Source organism: Haemaphysalis longicornis, unplaced genomic scaffold (genome assembly GCF_048455015.1).
Source record: "Haemaphysalis longicornis isolate Haplotype H1 unplaced genomic scaffold, Haemaphysalis longicornis Haplotype H1 scaffold_7, whole genome shotgun sequence".
Classification (NCBI taxonomy): domain Eukaryota; kingdom Metazoa; phylum Arthropoda; class Arachnida; order Ixodida; family Ixodidae; genus Haemaphysalis; species Haemaphysalis longicornis.
In genome coordinates this window covers 66647421-66663852 of record NW_027526422.1, presented here as the reverse complement: position 1 = coordinate 66663852, position 16432 = coordinate 66647421, and the positions used below count along the sequence as shown (strand labels likewise).

The window sequence follows — 16432 nt, the reverse complement described above, 5'->3', positions numbered from 1 at the left end:
ACAGCCTCGTAACATTCCATGACATTACGGCACACTACCACCTCTTAGTTCCCCAGCTCGCGGCTGCACACCCGGATTTACCCAATGCCGAAGAACGGCTATGGCGACTGGTGCAAACTCATACCCTCCTTTTTCGACACCGCCTGCAGCGTATTTATCCGTTCATCTACCCCTACCCAGATTGTCCTGCCTCTGGAACAGCCTAAACGCTCTAACATCTTCTTTGAACTGACGGCATTACTCTTATCCCCCTTACCAGACGGTGGGTACGGGGCTGAGGCGCTGGCCAGCTCCTAACTCACTATTTAGCGCAGAACCGTCCTTACCTCATTGGGCGCCCTATTCGAACAGCTGCCATGCCCCCCCCCCCCCCCCCCCCCCCCCCCGCCGTCTTACTTGTAGCACCATCACCGAAGACGACCAAGAACCGTCTGAGGCTCACTGCGCCAGCCTCGTGGCGTGAGTGTTCAGTACCCACGGACTCCGAGCGTTCGCCGAAGCATCACCATCGCTGGCTTGTTAGCTGCAGCCTTCTGTCGGAAATATATGAGTTATGCTGTGGCAGCCCAAGGAAATGAAAACGCCGGGCCACAACAACACATATATTTAAGACACAAGGAAGCAGCTGACGGGCCAGCGGTGGCTGTTGCTGCCTTCGATCTTAAATAATGTGATATTCCTTTGTCCGTGATACTCAGCGTTGTCATTGCCTCGGGCTGCAGAAACTCATTTTTACAGTGGCGCTGTCTATGGCTAGGATCGAGCAGATCGTTTCCGACAACACAGCGGTATAGACAAGAATCACACTTCAGCGAAGCCATGCCATGAGGCGCCACTAAAATCCCTTGAATCGTAAGTGTGCGCTATAGCTTCAGCGTATTAAAAAAATGTAAAAAATGATAAAAGCGTCCTATGCCTTCATATATTGATATAAGACGGCTTATATTTTGACTATTTGTTTTTCGCAGCATTGCATTGTGTTTAGAGGTGAAGCCGACTTTACCCGAATCGGTATAAGTTTTGTCTTTGTAAGCTGGCTTTTCCACATTGACGTCTGCACAGTGAAACACGTCCATCTACGCACGGAATGTGATTACAAAAAACCAGCTATAACTCTTGTTTTATTGCAAATAATTCGAAATAGGTTAGCTGACAATTACCCGCTAAGACGATTCGAGCTTTATGCCGAGCTTCATTTACATTTCAAAATTACATACTTCACAGTGAAGTTGTAAATATTGGGGAATTCCTGTCCGCTGTCAATACATATGGGCTTTTACGGGAGGAAAATGAACAGCCCCTTGTTTGTCCGCTCGAATGGCACACTAGAACGTCCATCTGTCATTCAGGTAATTAATAGAGGAAGTATGCTCTGTCGCAAATTACAGAAAAAAAAAATCACGCCATATCCACGGAATGAATGATGATAAGTGGGGCGAAGCTCGAGAGGGGGAGATCATCGGTAACCGTAACTCTCCCGTGAAAGTTCGCCCATTACATCATTAAGAAAGACGTAAGACTGTGTGCGTACACTGTACAAATCAACTTTTCTTTTCGGAGTCAATGCTCCCAGGCCCAGACCTGGTGAAAGACCCCGCGCCATCGAGGACTACCCCGCACCTCCACCACAATTTGTCACGTAGGATGGGACACAACGGTAAAGAAAGAACTTTTATTTAGGGCGAACTTGTGCCCGAACAAGACGAGAGGAAACGAGCAAAGGTCCTTGCGTCTCGTTCGATCTCCGAGAACGTTCGTGGCGTGATCTCTTGCGTGATCTCCCCCTCGCAGTGCACGTGCGCTCGCGCCTCCGTTGGCGAACACAGACAAGCTCGCGCTCCCGGTGCCGAGTTTGCGCTGCCGGTTGCAGCCGGTTCTTGCGCGTGCAACGCGGCCCACTTTGCGACATCTCCGAAAGCATGCGGCGGTCACGTACCACGAGACACAAGGGATGGACAGACCCATGGCTTTAGGAGCTTCGCCCCTAAAATATGTTTTCTTTCGTGCACCCGTTGGACTACGCCTCGGCCAAAGCATATTGTTGCTCAAATAAAGGCTGGGTACCACAGCTTCGTTGGTCGTCCTTCTTCAGAGTGGGAGGGCAGAATTTTTAACAACAGAGCTCTTTAAGCCGAGCGTTATCCGTCCGTCGCACCAAAAAAAGCTAGCGGAGCGACGACATCACCTCGCGTTGCCTAGCAACTCCTGGTGCAGCTGTGAATAGCTCTGTGCTCGCTTCGTTAGCTTAGGCATGGCCCCGCCAAGTCTCACGGGAGCCCGTCAAGCCATGACGTCACTGGGCAACACATGGTATAGAGGCTCGTGTACAGCGGCGTCATCCAGGCTTGCGTGGGGGCTTGCGCCACATGAGCAGCTAGCAAAAATACAAAAAAAAATGGCCGCGTATCTGCTCCTTTCGTTGCATATGTCGACAAAAGATAATAGTTGACTGGCGCGCCTCCCATGTAAACGTCTCCCTTCTCTTTCCCGCTCACCTTTTATGCTGTTCCTTTCCGTTATCGTTCCTCCCAAGGTAACACGCTACAGGTTTCCTTAAGTCAATTTAAATTTACCCCGTTCTACTGCTCCAGGCCGGGTGCCTGGATGCCAGCGATTCCGTACTGCGGAGACGGGCGTGATTCGAGGCACCCTACTACAATGTTTATAAAACCACGTTGCTCTGCTCCAGGTGCATTCCAAGCGGAACTTGGAACATATCTAGTGGAACCTTACGTTACAGTCGGCGTTTGATTTCTTAAGATTCCTCCAGGAGTTATAGTGGCGCTGGCAACAGCAGGCGACGATTTTCTGTAGTTGAGGTAGTATTTCATTTGATATCGCAAAAACCAAGCATTCACGATTTTTTTAACAAAGGAACGGCGCGATTATCACTTTGTATTCATTTTCTGTCTCACATTTGCGTAATATATTCTTGTTCAACAATGTTGACAACTATGACGATTGCCTGTGGACTTTGACATTTAGATTTGGCTGTGGGTATATAAGACTATTGTGCAGATTCAGTTTCACTTTGGTCGGGTGGCTGAATCGTGGCGCAGACAGACAGACATACAGACAGAGAGTGGCATACCAAAAATTCTGAGTTTAAGTAGCCCAAGAAAGGCTATCGTCTTTAAAAATACCCAGCGCACGGGAGCGTGCGGCTCGTCAGGAGCGCCCGGCGTCGGCCAGCTCGATCTTCGAGAACACTCTGCCCAGCATTCATGGCAAGATCTCTGGCGTGCTGTTCTTCTTGCCAGTTCACGTGCGTTTCTGCCTGAAGTGCGCAGCACGGGCGCCGAGTTCGAGCTACAGGCGCCTAGTTGCCGCAGCCGTTTCCCGCAAATTTTAGAGCGTGACAACGCTGTTCATTTTGGGAGAGATATGAAAGGATGCATACTTTTTAAAACGATCCGGACCTGCCAGTTATTGAGAACTTTCAGCGGCAAGTTCAGAAATTCATGTCAGGTACAACAGCCGGGTCTCCGACTAAGGAAGGTGGGCCGCCAGCCGATCTGTTTCTCCAGCCTTACACCACAAGCTGCACCAATTTTCTTCTTTCTAATTACCCTTTCGCAATTGATTCCTTTCAGTTTTATGTTCATGCACATGCCTAATCATAAACCAAAATTGTGTTAGACAGCTCATTCACGCGAGCATGTATTTCGATGGCTGAAGCCTCCAACGGAGACCGCTAATCAATAGCGTTAGCCAGAAGTTGTCACTATGTCACAGTAGGTCACAGACTATGAAAATTACAAGCACATAGTACGGCTTAAAATACACAAAAGAAAAGGCGTGCCAGTAAAATAACTTAGTTTATTGCCCACGTTTGCCCACAAAGCTATACATGCCGCGCCAGTAGTATCTTAGATGGAGCTGCTCGTAAGCATTTAGCATGACAGCATGATCGCAACTCGGATCAGCGTGAAATGAGGCGCATATGTCGCCGAGGAAATGCAGGTCGATGACCAACAACCACTTTCGGCCTTCGGAGCAGATAATTGCGATGGTGGAGTTGTTGCTCTTCACGGAGTGCGAAGAGTAAAACTTGTCTTCGCAGGACCACGCCATTCCGTTTCGCATACGATGCGAAACGGAACTGTTCGATACTGTTAGCATACTGTTCGATCTTCGTGGCTTTGAGACTAAAAGAGCGTTCAGCGTGGAAAAAAAGTATGCTCGCAGAAATGCGATAGTGGAAATTGAAGCCGAAGGCGTGGTTCATAGTGACCAGGCTAATATCGAGCGTTGTTTATGTGACTTCTATAAAAACTTGTTTTCTTGTCATCCTGTCGATGCCGTCAAGTTTAGAGAAGAGTTTACGTCTTTGTTACCGTGCTTAGACGAGGAAGTTATGGCGCATCTCGAAATAGATATTACAGTAGAAGAGATACGCGGCGCTATTGACAAGTTGAGCCCAGGGAAGACGCCGGGCCCTGATGGCCTGACCGCCGCTTTCTACAAGGCGTTTAAGGGTGACATCAGCCCGGTCCTATGTAAAGTTTACTCTTAGGCGTACCACAAAGGTGTGCTGCCACCTTCTTTTCTCGTGTCGCACACTGTATTTATACCGAAATCGGAGGAGGTGGCGAAACTCAGGCAGATCCCTGGGTATCGTCCTATTAGTCTGACAAATGTAGATTATAAGGTTTTAATGAAAATATTGGCTAGCCGCTTACAGACTGTCATAAAGGACGTGGTAGGGCCGCATCAAACGTGCGGGATCAAAGGGCGGTCGATAGTTACAAATATTCATACTGCCCGAAGTGTTCTCGAGTGTTGTGACGCCATGCAAGGGTCTTTGGCAATGCTCCAGGTAGACATGGCTAAGGCCTTCGACCAGGTGTCCCACGAACTTTTGTTAAATATGTTGGAACACGTGAATGTTGGTTCTGTTATTCTTAATGGTGTGCGCATGGCGTACACTGAGTGTTCTACTAGGCTTGTTATTAACAAAACGATCGGCACACCCGTTCCTGTTCAACGTGCCGTTCGTCAGGGTTGCCCATTGTCTCCGTTGCTTTTCTGTTTGTACATTGAAGCCTTTTGTTTAAGTATAATCAGGAGCGAAGACGTCAAAGGTTTTAAACTTCAGTCGTGTGAAGTGCGAGTGTTAGCTTACGCTGACGACATTGCTCTTTTTTTTTTTGTAGATAGGAGAAGCATAATTATTGCTGTAAACACCTTGAAATTTTTTTGTAAGTACAGTGCCAGGGGTGTTAATTGGCAGAAATGTCTAGGCTTCTGGCATGGCCACTGGGAAAGTACGCCTAGTGTTTTCGAGTGCATCAGCTGGTAGACGACGCCGGCGAAGTACTTGGGAGTTCCCCTCGAGAACTATGTAGACAGCGACCCTTATTGGCGCAGTCAAACAGTCTAAATGCGTGAAAAGGCCGAGAAATGGAAGGGTAGCGGACTTTCAATATTAGCGAGGGCCTCAGTGTGTAATGTGTTTTTAATTAGCAAACTGTGGTACGTTCTACAGGTGTTGCACTGTTCGCGGGCACATGTACAGGCCTTGCACCGAGTTTTTGCTGTGTTGATTTGGGAGTCGTCATGGGAGAGAACCAGCCGCACGAACCTGTTTCGGCGCGTGCGTCTTTGTGGTCTGTCATTATCGCATCTGTTTTTGCGTCAAGTGGTAAATCGTTTTTTGTTTCTTCGTGATTTGAAGGACCCCTTTTTGCGCACTGTGTGTCAGGTAAAGTTGGCCAGAGCGCTTCCTGATTTTGTTGTAACGTCAGCTTTGTTTTCTATAGGTGCAACGAAAGGCTACTTCCGCGAGGTGGTAGAAGCCACCAAGTTTTTGCGTGCACGCTTCACGCTAGAGTACCTATCTAGTGTGACGCGTAAAAAATTGTATAATGACCTTGTTGATTGCGTACTTCCCGTTCCTTTGTATAGGTCGCTGTATCGTGTAGGGTCAGGACAGGACGTGCTTAAGCGGGTGAAACGTATGGCAATTGGCCCATTGGTTAAGACGATTTTCTGTAAACTTCACGTGGGCGACCTTGATGTGAAAACGTGGCAGTAGGAAAAGGTAATGTTTTTGCTGGGTGGGGTTGACTGCTACCCGTGCAGAATACCTGAGACTGAAGAACACGTGGTTTTGGACTGCTGGGATGGGGTATTTTTTTGGGATGTGCTTCAGCGCACCCTCAAAAAGGATTTCCCCCTGGACGCTCACGGTATTAGGCTTTTACCGATTGAGAGTAAAGAAGTACCTTACGACCTCGTTATGGTCCTGGCCCTACATGCAATTTGGAAATCCCGCATGGCCATACGCCATAGGGACGTTGACGCTAAATGGTCAATACATTATTTCGGTGATTCAATGCGTATGATTACTGAAGTGTGGAGGGCTCAGCCTGAGCCTCCAGAATGGTTGCCTGTGATGGAAACACTGACCAACCTCAAACAATTTTAATATTTCCCTGCTGGCAAGGTGATGACTAGCAGTTTTATCGTTGAAGTGTTTTAATAAAAACGATCTTCGTGGCTTTGAGGTACAGTCCTGGACTCGTATTCTAATGGTTTGGGTTCGAGGCCCCACAATCCTGCGTGTTTATTTTTTAGTCAAGGCAATTTTTTTGTGCAAAAATGTGGTCAATCATTATCTGTACCCATTTCTGCGCAAATAACCGTGGTTAGTTATCTTCTACATTGCGTATGCAGTGTGTAGCCGATCACTGTGTTTAATTCATGCTTTGTACTTGCAAGAAAGAGCCGCTTCTGGGCTGCAGACAAAATGTAAATCCATATCTGTATTAATTTTCTCGTAAAAAATGGCGCAGCTTGCCCTAGTGGTGGAAAGCTCAACAAAGCCGGTGGCCCTTCTCCCTTCGTAGGAGGCCCGGCTGTTGCACCTCGCATGGATTTCCAAACTTTTCGCTGAAAGTTTTCCATGACTGGCAGGCCCGGATCGTTTCGTCCGCAGCCGTGAAACGAGCAGCTCATGAGGTGGCCTGAGGCTCGAGCTGCCCGGAATACCTCGACTCGTCCGAGCGCGTTTTCAGCACGGGGGTCAAAGACAGGCTAGTCAAATATTAGCAAATAGTCAATCACTACCGTTTAGGCCACCTCGCCACATCAGTCCCTGACCAGGCACTGTGGCACTGAGGCTTTTACAGGCTAACACATTCTTGCTCAACCCCGCCGCCTGCAACCACCTGTATCCTGACCTTTACAAAGATTCCATCCAGTGGCGCGCCACGAAAGCTAATCTCCATTATATCATTTGGACCTACCCACAGCACACCATTGGCGCAACACCCCTAACCGACATTTAGCATAAGTAATTTGAAGCAGTGGGAAGCAATGCTGCTCAGCTCCGACGCGGAGTCCCAACTACGAGTCGTCCGAGTGGCTGAAGATGCCGCTAGGGCCCAGGGGCTACTGGCGGCCATCTGATGGTAAAGGACCCACGGAACATCCCATTTCGCCCCTCTACTCCCCCAGTTTTCAGCACAATAAATTTTATTCGGCGCCGAACCATCAGTGCCTAGAGCTCATATCAATAAAGTTTTTCACCCACTCGCTCGCTCACTCACTTATCAATCGGATCGGCTTCGGAAACTCTGCTACGCCTCCAAGCTCTTTATCGTCTGGAAGAACACCGTCCTCAGCAAAAAACGGGACCCAGTATTGTCAGCTTGCGCGCATCGAAGTGACACTTCCAAATAGTCACTTAAACGGAGCCCAGCATTTGTAAAGCAGGTAGAAACGTGCTCTAGGCCGGTGGGATGTGTTTTGAAGTACGAAAAAAAAACGGCGATGTCATTAACCTAACAAAGGCCCCTCTTACACTTCAGACGCCTCAAAATACTGTTCATCATTCGTTCGAATGTGGCGTTTTCAAAATCCCAAACGTTCTAAAGCCGTTCGAAAGCACAAACGGCATAAACTTAAATTCATAAAGGCCGTCAGGGGTAACAAAACTATTTTCCCTCGTTCAACCTCCACCATTGTGACTTGTCACTACCCGAAGCGTAGATCCAGCGATTAAGAATATTCTGCTCCCTGCAGACATTCAAGGGCGTAGTCGACGCAACGAAGAGGATAGACATCCTTGACAGTTATGGTGTTCAATCGGCGATAGTGTATGCAAAACCGAATGAACCCATCTTTCTTTTTCTCGCGAAAACCGCGGGTGACGCCCAGGGCCTCTTAGAGAGACGTATAATTCCGCGCTGAAGCATGTCATTCACGTTGTCTTCGATGGTGCGCCGCTCCTTTAGTGATGCGCGATACAGTCATTGTCGAAGAGCATGTCCCATAGTGTGCTGTACAGACTACTTAAACCAGAAAATTTGGGTCTGTCTGTCTGTCTGTCTGTCTGTCTGTCTGTCTGTCTGTCTGTCTGTCTGTCTGTCTGTCTGTCTGTCTGTCTGTCTGTCTGTCTGTCTGTCTGTCTGTCTGTCTGTCTGTCTGTCTCTCCATTCAGCCACCCGGCCACAATATATAAGAATTCTTCAGCGAGACGTTTATGTATAGGCAAAACCTTTCCAAGCCACTAAATCTGGTACCGTGCTTCATACTTCCCAACATTGTTGAGCAACAAGAAAACACTAGGCAGATTGAAGCAGCAAATGGATGCAAATCGCACTAGGTAGTGTTCTGTTAATTGAAAATAGATTGACGCCTGATATGTGCGCTAACAAAGAAAAAATACGCGTTCAAAACGTTATTCTGACCCAAAAATACAAGAAGAGCTCCCGCCCGAGCCTAGACCCCATGCCGGCCTTCCAAGTTCAACAGTAACGAAAGGTTCCAATAGATGGGGCGAGCAGTGGAACGCAGGAAAATTGAATTTTCGTGAGCAAATGAAGATTCATCGTGGAAAGCGCGAAACAGGAGGGCAGAGCGCGGAAGGACGACAGGGGAGAGAAGAGAAGAAATAACGTGGTAGGGGGGGACAGAAGATTGCCGCCTTGTGACAACATCTGCCGCAAAATAAACAGATGCGGGGCCATTTTTTTCACCTACCGGGAGCTCCTCAGCTCGTATGTTTTTTTATTCGTGCACTAACTTTGCAACCTGTTGAAAATGCGTGGAGACGCTTTTCGGGCTTATGCTGACTGCTGCTCTTGCACCTTTTCTTTCGCCGCAAAATATCGAACAGCTATATCCTGCGACTTGAAATGGACCGCTGTTTCCAAGAACAAGTGCCAGGCATGCTCTGGCCAGCGTTCCTTTAAGCATGTTTCCAATTCCTCAATCCAGAAACTTTGCACATATTATAATGGCAATTTCTTACGACGTGTGTGACCAAAATAAAGAAGTAAAACGAATAGAAGACATAAGTTTAGTACGAGCAGCTTTAAAGGATGTTTTTAAAACTTTAGATAGCCACGTCTTTAACCTTTCGTGGCGAATTGTTACAACAGTCTTTAACGAAATACTGAAGCTTAAGCAACGTCGAAATGTGCATTAACTCCAAACAGCGGCCACCCATAAATGATCTAAGATATTACAGTCGAGCCCACATATAACGGCCCCACTTAAAACGAACTTTCGCTTATAATGAACAAAACGCGTGTGACCGTCAAAATATACGTTATTTCAATGGCGTAAAATCCCACGTACAACGAACGTCTTTGAGCTCTGCCGATCGGTTACAGCGAACGGCTGGCGCCGCGATGGGGGTTGAAATGACGGCCCCTGCCAACTCTGCCGGCGCAGGTCGCTTTCCCGAAGCTCGTAGCAGGCAAAATGGGCAATCGGGATTTTCCCGACTTCTGCCCAGGCAACGGCTGGCTACATCGCTTCAAGGTGCGGCGCGGCATTGTTTTTAATTTGATTGTCGGCGAGGCGGCGTCCGCAAGTGACCAAGATGTTGCAGCGTGGCTTCAAAAAAAAAAACGGAGAAGTTATTTCAAGCTATGCGGAGCGCGGCATCTACAACGCAGATGAAACTGCGTTATTTTACAAGGTGTTGCTGTATAAAACGCACGCTATGAAAGGAGACACATGCACTGGTGGGAAGCATAGCAAACTGCGCGTCACAGCTTTTCTGTGCACTAACATGGATGGCAGCGACCGCCGCGTGCCCTTCGTCATCGGAAAGTCGAAACAGCCGCGTTGCTTTAGGAGCTATGGGCCCGTGCGCTACAGGCACAACGGTAAGGCTCGGATGATGCGCGATTTATTCGCGGATTGACTGAGCGGTTCGACCGTGGAATGCAGAGGAAAGGCAGGCGCGTGCTGCTCGGGATGGATAACGGCTCTGCGTACCACGTGCAAACTTCCCTGACGGCAGTGGCCCTGCTTTTTCTGCCACCCAATACCACTTCGAAAGCGCAGCCGATTGATTTGGGAATACGTGCCTTTAAGGTATCATATAGGCCCCGTGTTGTGGAGCGCTTGGTCATAGCTGTTGACCGCCCGGCAGCCAACTTGCCGCTTCGAGGTTCGCTGTATTCAGCTGTAGAGATGGTGAAGGCTGCCTGGTCGAAGGTGACAGCCACTTGCGTGCGGAATTGTTTCCGCAAAGCCGTCGACACACAACCTGAAGCCGAGCCTGATGCTTCCGATGGTCAGTCCGGCGGCGATGTGCGGCAGCGAGTCATCGACTCCGACATGGTGGCCATGGCCTCGGCTTGGACGATTTCGTTTGCGCCGATGAAGATGCTGACACTGCGTAACCATGCACGGACGAGGGTATCGTTAACGAAGTGCGGAGGAATCGTTAATGTTAATCGTTAATGAAGCGATGCCGAGCAATCGGACACGAACGACAACGAAACTTCTGAGCCTGCGCCTATAAGCGCGCCTGTTTCAATGGGCTACAAGAGGACCTTAAGCAACTTGTTTACGTCAAGGGCCTCGGCGAAGATGGCGCGGCTGCTCTACATAAACTGGAGACCGCCCTTATAAAGTCTGTACTGCAGAAACAAACAGCCATCGCGGACTTGTTTGCGAAAAAAGAAATTTTCTTTTGACATTGTTTTACTGTGGTACATTTACTACGAACTTCGAGATATAACGAACGGAGGCCGCGTGACACTCAGGTTCGTTATGAGCGGGCTCGACTGTATTCGGAAACATTTCTTGTTGCATACGTATAAGCGTTTCCCTTTCGCGAATTTCTCCTTCATATTTGAGAACATCTGTGAGGTATTTGAAAATAAATTTCACGCTTTTTTACATTTTTTCTAGTCGCACCATGGACCACACAGCCGCCAACCCCTCCACATTATGACAACCCGGATTGTAACGTAAGCACGAGGGAAGACTTCAAGGTCGGTATACTTGCAGTGCATACGGTTTGTGAACTTCACTTTCCCAATTTCTTTAACAAACACTCAAGTGGCGCTAAAATATTTTGCCAACCTTAACTCTGGAATTCCGTTTTTTATATAATTGTTCTATTTTATCTCTTCATTTTCGTAGGAAGGTTCCATTGATTTGATTGATTACGAGGTTTAACGCGCCGACACTACACAGACGATGAGGCGCGCCGTAGAGGAGGGCTCCGGATTAATTTTGACCACCTTTAACATGCGCCGAAATCTGGAACACACGGGGGTTCTCACTTTTCGGCTCCATCAGAAAAGCGGCAACCGTGGTAGGGAACTGAACCCGCGTCCTTGGGCTCAGCAGCACAACGCCTTAGCCACTGAGCCACCACGGCGGGGAGGTTCCATTGGCATCGAATCCTTCGAAATTTGTGTCAACGTTTACATGGTTGCACTTCATAGTTTCGCGTATCATACATCTCCAAACGGGAATGGTAGAACAATCCCTCTCGAGGAATTGTGCTGCCCTTATGCCCTTATGCTACGGTGGTTTGGTTTCGGGACAGTAAGATGCGTACGACGCGGGAGGAAAACCGACAGCTCCATGGTTGTCCGCTGGAATTAAACTCTAGACATTTTAAGTTTCATTCAGCTAATTGACTACGAGAAAAGCTAAATCGCAAATTACAAAAACATGTTTTGTTTCGTGCCCTCTTTCAAGTGCGCCCTCTTTCAGTAGTCATCCTTCTTCCCAGAGTATAAGGACATTGAATTTTTTATGTACACGTTACGGCACGCACTTAGTTTGGGGCGTATGAAGACGAACTTATCATCTGAGGTGTGTGTAGGGCGAAGATATTGTCCAGTTCGAGAAACATGTGGCCACCAGGTAGGCAAAAATTGAGCCTGGTTCGCGTGCTCAAACGTCAAGTTAGTCATATATCGGTTACATTCGAGATATTTTAATGGTTGGCCGTCTAGTTGACAATACCGTGATTGAAGATGACAAAGACGGCGATTTCTTCAAAGGCATCGCCAATGATATTTTCAAGCTTTCGATCTGCAACAACTTCACCACGATGAACTAAATCATCGTAGATTGTCGGCGTATTGAAGAAGTCAAAAATTCGACACATTGCGCACAAATTCATTCGACTTTTAAACACTGCCGCAAAACCACGGTACGCAGAACCACCACAGTGTGCGCGGATCACATAGACACACCGTTCCGGAGACGCTTACCGACCTAGTTCGGCGTGACGTCCAAGCTAGGGCCCTGGTTCCCGGTCATGTAGCCTACGGCAGCTTCCCAACTATATCGCTGGTTCAAGTGGTCATACGTGGTAAACTGACAAAAAAGGGTTTCCAGCCTGTCCATTTTGCCTCTATTCCCACAGTTCGTCACTTTTTGGTACAAATACTTTACGCAACAGCTACGACCCTTCCCCCCCTCCCCGTTTCCGCAAGCCTTCTGACTAAAAAACCACCGACAAGCCCATTCACCTGCGGAAGTAGGAGCCGATCGAGTCGCTCGGTACTGTCAGGACCATGGTTCCGGGTTTTCAAAAACAATAATACCATGACCGATTCGCAGACCATTACACAACGAACGAAATGATCTGCAGTTGAATTATTAGAAATGTTGCTTTGGTCGCCGCCGCATCCCGATTTTCGGCCATCTCGTCGGCGTTCAAGAAGTTCGGCCTCACCCTGATAAAGTTAACGCTGCGAACAAATGTGCAGTACTGTGCTCAACAAACGCTGAGCGTACACTTTGTCATCATCACAATCAATAACATCAGCCTACTCAGGTCCACTGCAGGGGGAAAGCCTGTCCCATTGAATCCTAACCACTCCTGTCCTGCGCCGCTCGAGTACACGTCGTTGGTCACCGAATTTCCCTAATTCCTTCCCGGTTGTCGGCTCGTCTCACTACATGGCCAGCCCAAGTCCACTTCTTTTTCTTTACTTGAACTATGATATCCTCTACTCGAGTTTGTTCCCTGATCTGAGAATCTCGTTTCTCGTCCCTAAGTGTTACTCTTATTACTATTTGTTCCATGGCCCGTTGAGCCGACCTACGTTTGCACTGTAGTTGTTTAGTAAGGCGCCAAGTTGCAGCCCCGTTTTTCATTACCGGCAGTATGCATTGGTTGTAGATTTTTCTTTAGAGTGAAAGAGATAGCTTACTTTTCATTATTTGGGAGTGCTTGTCGAGTACTCCCCAGCCCATAGGCTGGGGAGTACTCGACAAGCACTATTCTGCGCCGTACTTCTCTCTAGTGGTTGGGGTCAGCACTAACCATCTGAACGAGGTAGTTATGTTCTTTTACTTCTAGCGTTTTCTAAGCTGAATAGGTCGCTTTCGGCATGCTTACTCCTCATTAGTTTAGATTTATTCATATGTTTTAGCCCTATACGGCCGCGCTTTCTGATTGTAGTTCTTTTAGCATTTTTGCAGGTATACTGCAGTCTCACTCAGCTATGCTATGTCGTCTACAAACGTCTAATGACTCAAGTATTCTCCCTTTATCCTTAATACTGTGTTTTCCTAGTCAATCTTTCTGAATTTCCCCTCCAGAGATACTATGAACAGTTCTGGCGAGATGATATCTCCCTGTCTTACTCCCTTTTGAATCTGTAATTTAAACGCTTTCTCATAATTAATCTCTTGATTGACAACATGGATGTGATCCATGGTTGAGTACCCTTTCCTAAACCCAGCCTGCTCTCCATGTAGTTAGAAATCCAGGCTGCCACCTACGGGGCTAATTATAACGTTGGTAAACAGCTTGTAAACAACTGAGAGTAGGCTGACGGGTCTGTAAATCTTAAGGTCCTTGGGATCTCCCTTCTTATGAATCAGAATAATTTTGGCGTTTTTCAAAGCTATGGGCAGGACTTTGTCATGCTTTGCTTTTAGTTTCGACCTTTTGAGAGTGATATCTTTATTACTCCACGTACAAGCTCAGAAGCGGCTCCATCCTAGTAGCATCACTCTGACCTTTAGGCTCAGCTAACGTCAAGCCAGCGCCTTATGCGGTTGTTCAGTGAAAGTCTGTAATCGATCGTCCGTTCTAAGTGCGGGGCATGGAAACGAGTACAGGGGGAGAGAGCATGGGTTCATGCAATCAAAAAATAATACAAGGACGGGCTCGCTGCATCCCAGTTCACTGCACGTTCGCGCGTACAGCGCTGACTGCGCCGAGTAGCATCCTTTTTTGTTTTCTTCATGCGGTAGAATTGTGTGCTCATCCACCGCATGCTCGTGGAGCGGAAAGATTTGATACATAGGCGCAGTCGAACATAAGTCTTTGAAAGGCCATGAGGACAAAATGGGTTCATTCTAAAGATTGCCTTGTAAGATTAATTCCGACACCACGTTTAACGCAAACTTCACTTGCCTGTATAATGAGGAAGACAGAGAATGGTCATGCGACACCCTAGCTACTTTTCCGCACTGAACTTGTTACGTATTGTCGCGAAGCCGAGGTCTCAAGATGCTGTTTGTTCATTTTTTGCGTTTTGTGGCCGCCGCCAGGGCTCTTGCTTCCAAGGGTTGTGTGTGAAAGCGGTTCGGACGCGGCGATGCCCTGGCCCCCTTTTTTCTGAGAAACTCCTCCGGCGTGTGCCGACCAAGAGACGCGGTTGTCGAGGGGGAAACCATCATCCCAGCAGCGCCACAGTGGCGTCTTCTTCCCCCCGTGCCGTGTGCGCTGGTCGCTCTCGGGCTCCGGGTCACTCTTTACTTAGTGCGTTTTGTCTGAACTACTTTCTTTACACCCATAATTCTCCAAGCGCGCGTTTTCGGGTTCGGCCTTTTGTCTGTGTTTGATTTTTCCTTTTCACTTTGGCGGGAACATGGCTGATTGGAGCTAAGAAGCGTCTCCCCGATTGGCTGCAGAAAGCCTTGTTCCATTGCGTCCGCACGCTCCAGGATGCGCTTTTTCCCCCAATACGTCCTCACCGGACCGCTTGAAGCGAATATAACGCGGCGCCTCCGGCTATTGGGGGCGGCGGGCGGCCTTCACCAGGACTCACTTCAGAAACTCTGCCGCTCGTCGTCGTGCCCTGCCGCTGGGAGACCGAGATCCAGTCAGCCATGTCCCGCTAAGTACTGTTGATCTATTGACTGTCCTTCTCATTTATGTAACAAGTGTATTCGTTCTGATTCTTATGTGCTAAATGTCATTAATGTTACCAGTAAATTAAATCAGTTAATTTGAAAACTTCTACAACACCTTGACTGCTTCCCTCCGATCGTCATGCTACCGTAGCGGCAGATATGTGACCAAATTACGCCGTTACAAAAGTGGTGGAGAGTGCGCGGTATCGAACACCCCCTCTACCATCGTGGGCTCCCCATCCCCCTCTTCAACGCTCTTCGTGCTGCTCGTCGTCAAGCTCTCCATCCAGTGCACCAATCTGGACTTGATCTGCTCCGCTTTCAAGATGTTCGACCAGACACCCGATTCAACAGACTTCATCATCGACAGCCGTGAGTGCACAAGGGACTTTTCAAGTCCAAAGCCATCACCGCGGCACCAAGCTGGCGGACACCGAGCTCGACGAGCAAGGCGCCGGTCCGGGCGAGAAGGAGCAGGTGACATGAACCGAACGTCTCCACGACCGCCGACCTTCACCGCGGCGGCCAAATTTCCGCTCACGCATTAAGGTGAGAGATTTTTGCCTCTCGGCGCACCGCATGACTGTAGCCCTGTAGGCTTTCCTTCTCCGTGTATCCGGGGCGCCCACTGATTGGTTGTCTTTGGTTCGCTTGCTTTATCAGCACCAGCTTGCTTATGTAACCAGCCGCTGTTGATGCTAAAGCAAACATTTATGAGCGTGCAGCCATGGAGTACGTGGGCTCTTCGCGCGGGATTTGGACGACTTTGTAGTCAGGATCTAAACAGCACAAGCGTTCGGCTCTCCCAGCGAAAGGGCCCCGAAGAAGAGGAAGACCCCCACGCGCCTATAAAAAGGCTGATTTTTTGCGCAGATCTCACTGTATTAGAGATTCCTGATATCCGTTTCCTCGGCTCCTTTCCACCGAAGTTAGGTTTTGTCTTGGACCAAATACGGCAGTAAAATTGACAGTTGGGCTAGTTGGTTTTGATTCATCGTAAGTAGCGCTTGAAACGGGACACATAAGAGAAGACACACACGACGGCGCTAGCTCGCAACTGACTTTA

At 48.4% G+C, this 16432-nt stretch overlaps 1 long non-coding RNA gene across 1 annotated transcript in view; it reads left to right on the top strand.

Annotated features, from left to right (window-relative positions):
* Positions 1-16432, top strand: part of LOC144144424 (uncharacterized) — a 50218-nt gene that overhangs the window by 16030 nt on the left and 17756 nt on the right. The window contains exon 3 of the long non-coding RNA XR_013317250.1: positions 11161-11243. This is a non-coding gene — a long non-coding RNA (uncharacterized LOC144144424). The remainder of the gene's footprint in view (positions 1-11160; positions 11244-16432) is intronic.